General features: G+C 48.4%; 1 non-coding gene across 1 annotated transcript; it reads right to left on the bottom strand.

The window, feature by feature from the left end:
• Positions 1-580: 580 nt before the first annotated feature.
• Positions 581-687, bottom strand: LOC130503883 (small nucleolar RNA R71). The gene has a single exon (XR_008941045.1). It is a non-coding gene; the product is annotated as a small nucleolar RNA R71 (small nucleolar RNA).
• Between the last annotated feature and the right edge of the window lie 7,552 nt (positions 688-8,239).

Below are 8,239 nucleotides of genomic sequence, written 5' to 3'. Positions count from 1 at the left end.
TCAGCTTTCTAACGAGGAACTAGCGAGATTGGAACGACAGAACCGTCAACAGCCGAGATCAACGAACACCGACATGGGTGATCATCCAAATGATCTCACTGCTGCGTTTGCACTCATGCAACAGCAGATGCAGCAGATGCAGCAGACGATCCAAGCGCAGCAAGCTGCTGCCGAGCAAGCTGCTCTGAATGCTGCGAACCAACAGGAGGGAGTGGTCCAGATCGGCCAGAGAAACCTACTGCGTAATCTGCCCGCTACGCGATCTGCCATAACCCCTCCACCGTGCACTAGGCAAGACTTCGAGATCAAGCCAGCCTTGATAAGTCTAGTGCAAAGGAAGATCTTCAATGGGCTTCCTGCTGAGATACCGATGGACCACATCGAGCACTTTGAAAAGATGTGTGGTTTCACTAAAGCGAATGGAGTACCACCCGATTACATCAAGTGTACTCTGTTCCCTTTCTCTCTTGATGGAAAAGCTGCTCGCTGGCTTGATTCACTACCCACCGGATCACTCACCACTTGGGAACAAGTCCGAGAAGCCTTCTTAAGCCACTTCTACACGAAATCGAAGACGGCAGCTCTGAGACAGAAGATCGTGACCTTCAAACAGCTGGTAGACGAGCCGTTCTGTGATGCTTGGGAGCGATTCAATGTCTACCGCAGAGAATGCCCACATCACGGTTTTGAGGAAGACTATCTGCTGGGAGTGTTCTACGATGGAGTAGGCTGGGAGTACAGGAACGCTTTGAACTCAGCCAGTAAAGGAGATTTCATGACTCAGTCCACTCAAGGTGCATTCGAGTTGATTGAGAACATGGCCTCAAGCTCAGCTGACAATAACCGCGAGACTGATCGCACTCAGAAGGTGAAGAGCATCGACAACAGCAAGATTGATGAGCTCTCTGCCAAGGTCGACCAGCTGATCAAGAGTAACCAGAACCAGGTCTTCATCATGGAAGAATCCCCACAGGATAAAGCTACCGCAGAAGGCACATCAGAGGCAGATCAGTCGGCTGAGGATCAGCATGAAGTGAGCTACGTGAATGGGCAAGGATGGCAGTTCAAGAACTATCACCCGAACCCTAACGTGAGGAACAATCCCCACCTGTTCAATGCCCCTAAACCAGACGATAAAGCTCAAGGGAACCAGGGTCAGAACAGTGGATACCAAAGGCCATATGGCAATCAGGGAAGAACCTTTGTCCTTAACCCAGCTCAGAATGCCCAGTTCCACAGCCAGAAACAGCCGGTTAATCAGCAAGCTGCACAACCGACTCAGACTGCTCCGCATGATGACATGAAGAGTCTCGCCAATATGATGAGCCAGCTGCTCCAAGGACAGCAGATCCAAGGGAAAGCACTGAACCAGGTCACAAACGACATCAACGCCAGGATGAATCATATGTTCAATGACCTGAGTGTGAAGTATGACAATGTCTCAAGCCATATGAGACAGATGGATATTCAGATTGCTCAAACTGCTGAGAACGTGAAGAGACAGCAAGGAACTCTCCCTGGGAAAACAGACAAGAACCCCAAGGAGTGCAATGCAGTAGGGTTGAGGAGTGGAAAGCAACTGCCTGATCTAGACCCCATGAGATTCACATCGGCTGAGAAAGGGAAGCAGAAAGAGTCGGATCAGCCTTCTAAAGCTGTACCCACAGATGAGGAAGACGCAGAACAACCTACTGAGACTGTTCCGCCTGAAGCAGAGCGACCCGCTGGGGTTGTTCCACCGACTGCAGCACCTTCTCCTGCTCGTCAGTATGTACCGAAAGTGCCCTACCCTGTTCCAGCTAAGGCTACACGCAAGGATAAGGAAGAGATGAAGTGCATGAAGATGCTGGAAGACCTAACTGTCAAGCTCCCTCTGATGAGTGCGATCCAAATGATACCATCCATGCGTAGCTTCGTCAAGGGATTGATCTCTGGGAAGATATCTGATGACAGCGAGTTCATGATTGTCTCTAAGGAGTGCAGTGCGGTGCTCCAGAACAGAAGGATTAAGAAGTTGGGTGATCCGGGAAAATTTGTTCTCTCGGTTCAGATTGGCAGAACACTCTTCTCATGCTCACTCGTCGATCTAGGGTCGAGCATAAATCTCATGCCATATACTGTGGCTAAGCGCCTTGGATACACGGATTTCAAGCCTACCAGGATGTCACTAGTGTTTGCTGATCGATCTGTGAAGTCTCCAGTTGGAATCCTCGAAGATCTTCAAGTTCTGGTTGGGAATACAATTGTTCCTGCCGATTTCGTTGTTCTGGAAGTCGAGGAAGACTCCAATGATCCCCTGATCCTAGGCAGACCATTCCTCTGCACTGTTGGAGCTATCATTGATGTCCGACAAGGAAAGATCGATCTCCACCTTGGAGATATTGTGATGAAGTTTGAGATGGATCAGATGCTCAAGAAGCCGATGCTGGATGGACAAACCTTCACTGTCCAAGAAGATGGTGATCCCCTAGAGCCCATGAAGGAATGATCGAGGAGATTCTCACCGAGGATCCACTTGAACTCGCCTTAGTCAGAGCTGAAGCCGAGCAAAGCTTAGAGAGTGTTGATGCTGATGCCTATGCCAAGTTCCTGGATTCAGCCAGGAGTATGGAGAGGACGGTGGCGAATCTAAGTCTGGGGAGAACAGTGACTCCAGCACATCGACTGGAACAACCACGCCTCAGAACCCGACTGTTCCGGCAGCTCAGCCCGATGACTCATGGAGCGAGCTGAAAGCTCCAAAGGTAGAGCTCAAATCCCTTCCCAAGGGACTCAGGTATGCATTTCTTGGACCCAACTCCACATATCCTGTCATTGTGAATGCTGACCTGAACAATGCAGAGACTGCTCTGCTTTTGTGTGAGCTGAGAAATATCGTAAGGCTTTAGGTTACTCTCTAGCTGACATACCTGGCATTTCACCTGATCTGTGCATGCATAGAATACACCTGGAAGATGAATCGATGACTTCTGTAGAACATCAGAGGAGGTTAAACCCGAATCTAAAAGATGTTGTAAAGAAAGAGATAATGAAACTTCTAGAAGCAGGTGTGATCTATGCGATCTCTGATAGTAAGTGGGTTAGTCCTGTGCATGTAGTACCTAAGAAAGGTGGGATCACTGTAATAACCAATGAAAAGAATGAATTGATCCCCACTAGAACAGTTACTGGTCATCGCATGTGCATTGATTTTCGTAAATTGAATGCTGCGACTCGTAAGGATCACTTCCCACTTCCTTTTATTGATCAAATGCTTGAGAGATTGGCTAACCACCCTTACTATTGCTTTTTAGATGGTTATTCAGGTTTCTTTCAGATTCCCATCCACCCAGATGATCAGGAGAAGACGACGTTCACATGCCCTTATGGAACATATGCATACAGGAGGATGCCCTTCGGCTTGTGCAATGCTCCAGCGACCTTCCAGCGATGCATGATGTCTATTTTTACTGATCTGATCGAAGACATAATGGAGGTTTTCATGGACGATTTCAGCGTCTATGGAAGCTCCTTTCATGTCTGTTTGTCAAATTTGTGCAGGGTACTGAAGCGATGCGAGGAGAAGCATTGGTGCTGAACTGGGAGAAATGCCACTTCATGGTGAGAGACGGGATTGTTCTGGGACACAAGATATCCGAGAAAGGCATTGAGGTGGACAAGGCAAAGATCGAGGTCATGATGAGTCTGCAACCACCAACTTCAGTGAAGGGAATCAGGAGTTTCTGGGACACGCTGGTTTCTACAGGAGGTTCATCCAAGACTTCTCTAAGATCGCGAGACCACTCACTCGGCTGCTCTGCAAGGAAGCTCAGTTTGCCTTTGACAGTGACTGCTTAGCCGCATTCCACACGATCAAGGGAGCTCTAGTCAGTGCACCAGTTGTCCAACCTCCAGACTGGGATCTCCCTTTTGAGATCATGACAGATGCAAGTGATTTTGCAGTGGGAGCAGTCCTTGGACAGCGTAAAGACAAGAAGCTTCACGTGATCTACTATGCAAGCAGAACTTTAGATGAAGCTCAATGCCGATACGCAACCACAGAGAAGGAGCTCCTTGCCATCGTGTTCGCTTTTGAGAAGTTCAGATCCTATCTGGTTGGATCAAAGGTGATTGTGCACACAGACCACGCGGCTCTCAAGTACCTGCTCACGAAGAAGGATGCTAAACCGCGGCTCTTACGATGGATCCTCTTGCTCCAAGAGTTTGATCTAGAGATAAGAGACAAGAAGGGGGTTGATAATGGAGTGGCAGATCATCTCTCCAGGATGAAAGTGTCAGATGAGACAGTTCTTGATGTGGAACAACCGATGGAATACGTCAATGCGATTGATCTGCGCAACATGGAGCAGTCATCACCCGCCATTAAGGACTGTTCCCGCGTAGAAGGAGCATTCGTTGCAGTGATCCAGAAGGAGTACCCGAACCTTCCATGGTTTGCTGAGATCGCCAACTTCTTGGCAGCTGAGAAAGAACCTTTGAGGTTCACAGGGAATGAGAAGAGGAAATTTCTGAGGGAGGCAAGGCACTACTTCTGGGATGAGCCGTATCTCTATCGGCAAGGCAAGGATGGGATCTTCAGGAGATGTGTTCCGGAGGCTGATATTCCAGGGATCCTTCACCACTGCCATGGTTCCTCTTATGCTGGTCACTTTGCCACCTTCAAGACTGTTTCCAAGATCCTCCAAGCCGGTTTCTGGTGGCCCACTATGTTCAGAGATGCTCACGCCTTCATATCTCGATGCAATTCATGCCAAAGGATGGGGAGTATAAGTAAGAGAAACGAGATGCCTCAGAACTACATCTTGGAAGTTGAAGTGTTCGATTGCTGGGGGATCGATTTCATGGGACCTTTCCCAGTCTCACACAAGAATGAGTACATCCTAGTTGCTGTGGACTATGTCTCCAAGTGGGTAGAGGCGATTGCTAGTCCAACCAATGATGCGCGAGTTGTAACCAAGATGTTCACCTCCATCATCTTCCCAAGATTTGGAGTGCCTAGAGTGGTAATAAGCGATGGTGGAACACACTTTATCAACAAGTTGTTCCAAGGATTGCTGAGCAAGAATGGTGTGAAACACAAGGTTGCAACCGCCTACCATCCTCAAACAAGTGGTCAAGTGGAAGTTTCAAACAGAGAGATCAAGAACATCCTGCAGAAAACTGTCAACACCACCCGCAAGGATTGGTCCCTTAAGCTTGACGATGCTCTCTGGGCATACAGAACAGCCTACAAGACCCCTTTAGGGACCACCCCCTATCATCTGGTCTATGGCAAGGCGTGCCACCTACCTGTTGAGCTAGAGTACAAGGCGGCTTGGGCTGTCAAACTACTCAACTTCGACATCAAACCTGCCAAGGAGAGGCGAACCATTCAGATCCACGAGTTGGAGGAGATCAGGCATCTGGCCTATGAGAGTTCTAGATCTACAAGGAAAAGACCAAGGCGTTCCACGACAGGCGGATCATCAGCAGAAGCTTTGCTCCGAACGATCAGGTTTACTCTTCAATTCACGGGTTAAGCTGTTCCCTGGAAAGCTTAAATCTAGATGGTCTGGACCTTTCACCATTAAGGAGGTTCGCCCTTATGGAGCTGTTGTGTTGCTGGACACAAGAGGAGGAGAATTTGTTGTCAATGGTCAGCGTCTCAAGCCATATCTTGCTGACACAACAATCGCTGAAGGTGTAGAGATACCTTGAGCGATCCCCTCAAGCCTAATCGGCTCATTGAAGTCAAGCTAGTGACAGAAAACAAGCGCTTGGTGGGAGGCAACCCACTGGTGAGTGTAAATATTGTTTTCTCTTTGTCTTTATCTTTCTAGGAACTAACTTGCAGGTTGAAAAATCAAGAAAATTCGAGATCACTCCAGGAGAGCACTCCAGCGGTTGTTCCGCCGATTGTTCCCAGGTAAGTTCTCGAAACAAAAAAAAAAAAAAAAAACAAAAAAAATAATAAGAAAAAAAAAAAAAAAAAAGAAGAAGGGGAAGGGGCGTTTGATTGGTTATTAAAAACCCAAACATTCCACTTCCCCACTTCATCTCTCTCGCCGCAAACCACCCCCCCTAGAACCCTAAAATCGCAAACTCACCCTCTCCTTTTCTCATCGATTTTGGTTCTAAACTCTTGGGATCTCTTGAGATTGGGTTGTTTTGCAGGAATCATTCTCCAATCAAGGTAATCACAAGAACTCTCTCCCTTTTTGCGCATGCAAATCGCGATTTGGGAGTGATTTCTTGGGTTCTCTCTTTCCTTTATGCTTGCGATTTCATCCTAGGGTAGCTCTTGATAGTATACTAGGATTGAATTCTTGATTGAGTTTCAATGGAAGAGGAACCGATTTGTTGCTTGTGATTCTTGGCCTTTGCGATTTCTACTGTTAAGATTGAGGCTTGTATAGGTTGTCTAGTAATCGATGGACTTGAGTAGAACAAGAAGATTGGATTGTTCCATCGTTTCTAGAACAACCGACGAACTGTGCTGATATTGGGTTTGTTTGTCTTGTAGATGCCTCCAAAGATGCGGAACGCTAGAGTCACCAAGAGCACGGCTTTCCAGCCGCGAGTGCTCCACCTGGGTACCCGTGGCCGAACAAGACTGAGGGAGCGCCCATCGACCTTAATGATCAGATGCTCCTTGACTTCAACGTCGAGGGATGGGACAAAGAGTCGGCGGCGGTTTACAACAAGCTCCTCCTAGCAGAGATCTTGCCCACGCGATTCGTGAACCAGCAAACACTAGGCGATCTAGGCCTTGACACTGAGGTGTTCGACACGATGCAGGCTATGGGAATCATGCCTCTCTGCTACCCTCAAGTTCTCTACCCCGACTTGGTCAGGCAAGTGCTCGCGACGTGCAAGATCACTTACCAGAACCCCAATGCGCCTCGTAGAGAACTGCTTCTTCTCCTTCATGGCTGATGGCAAGTTCTGTTCCATCTCTCTCGACGACCTGAACTCCTATTCGAGATTGCAGACACGCCAAAGGGGATTTCAGTGGAAAGGAAGTTCAAACCGGCAGACACCTTTTGGGATCTCATCGCAGCCGGCAAGTTCACCTCTCGCAAGGCCTATCAGTCGCAGATCCGGAACCCTGCTATCCGGATCATCGCCAAGATTGTGTCCAATGTCTTGTTCGCGAAGGAGTACACCTCCAAGATCACGAATGGAGAGCTCCAAGTTCTCTACACGGGACTTGAGGACGAGATGCGCAGAGAGAACATCACCCCGATCCAGGAAGTCAAGACCAACCCAGGGTATCATCTCATCTCCATGTTCGCTGAACGCAGAGACACACTGGTTCGAACTGATGATAAGAAGGATCGTTGCGGCAGTCTGCTCACTCCCTTGTTCCAGCACTTCAACATCAACCTCAGCTCTTACACGGTCGTCTCTGCGATTGAGTACATCGATACTCCTTACCTGATCGCATGCCACATCCTGCGCGACGAGACCACCTACAAGTTCCAGGACAAAGAAGGGAACCCTCTGTACTGCAAGCTCCCTATGCCTGGGTTCACAGACTTCTTATCCTTGGAGAACATTGTGTTCTCACCCGCTGAAGGAGCACCTCTGCGATGATCCGAAGGCACCGGTTCAGCACGATGATGAAGACATGGATGATGTGGAGCATGTGACTCCACCGGCTGATGGTGAGTATGACTTGGAGGACTTCACCGATGTGACTGATGATCACGCCTACAGACGCTGGATGGTTGATCCCAGAAGAAGAACAACAGCCTCATGAAGAGGATACTCAGGGCAATCACAGGCGGCTGCATTGGAGCGCAGGAGGAGCGTACGCCGCAGAGAACAAGGCGCCCAGGCAAGGAACACGCGGGACTACGACTGGAGCAGAGAGACTGCCGAGGAACAGGAGGACAGCTGGTCACTCCGGTAGCGGCGATTCAGACTGAGTCCGAAAGGACTATTTCTATCCCTTGTCTTATCCATCTGAACTATTATTTTTCATGTTATTTGCTTCTGTTTGGTTTGTTTCAGCTTCCTCTGATTTATTTTCACAACCAGGGATGTGTGAACTAAGTGGGGGAGCGATTGTACTATATTCGCTTGTGTGCTTTTGAGTCAGTCCTGTGTCATTTTTGTTTTTATCGAGTCAGTTTTTAGGATCGAGTCAGTCAAAACTATTGTGGGAATCAGGACCTTATTTGTGATGCTCTTTAACCACCTCGTGCTTTAACCTTCTTATTCAGTGACCTTAGCAGTGATGAAAGACCCACACATG

This window comes from Raphanus sativus, unplaced genomic scaffold (assembly GCF_000801105.2).
Source record: "Raphanus sativus cultivar WK10039 unplaced genomic scaffold, ASM80110v3 Scaffold1204, whole genome shotgun sequence".
Classification (NCBI taxonomy): domain Eukaryota; kingdom Viridiplantae; phylum Streptophyta; class Magnoliopsida; order Brassicales; family Brassicaceae; genus Raphanus; species Raphanus sativus.
This window is presented reverse-complemented; position numbering and strand designations above follow the sequence as displayed.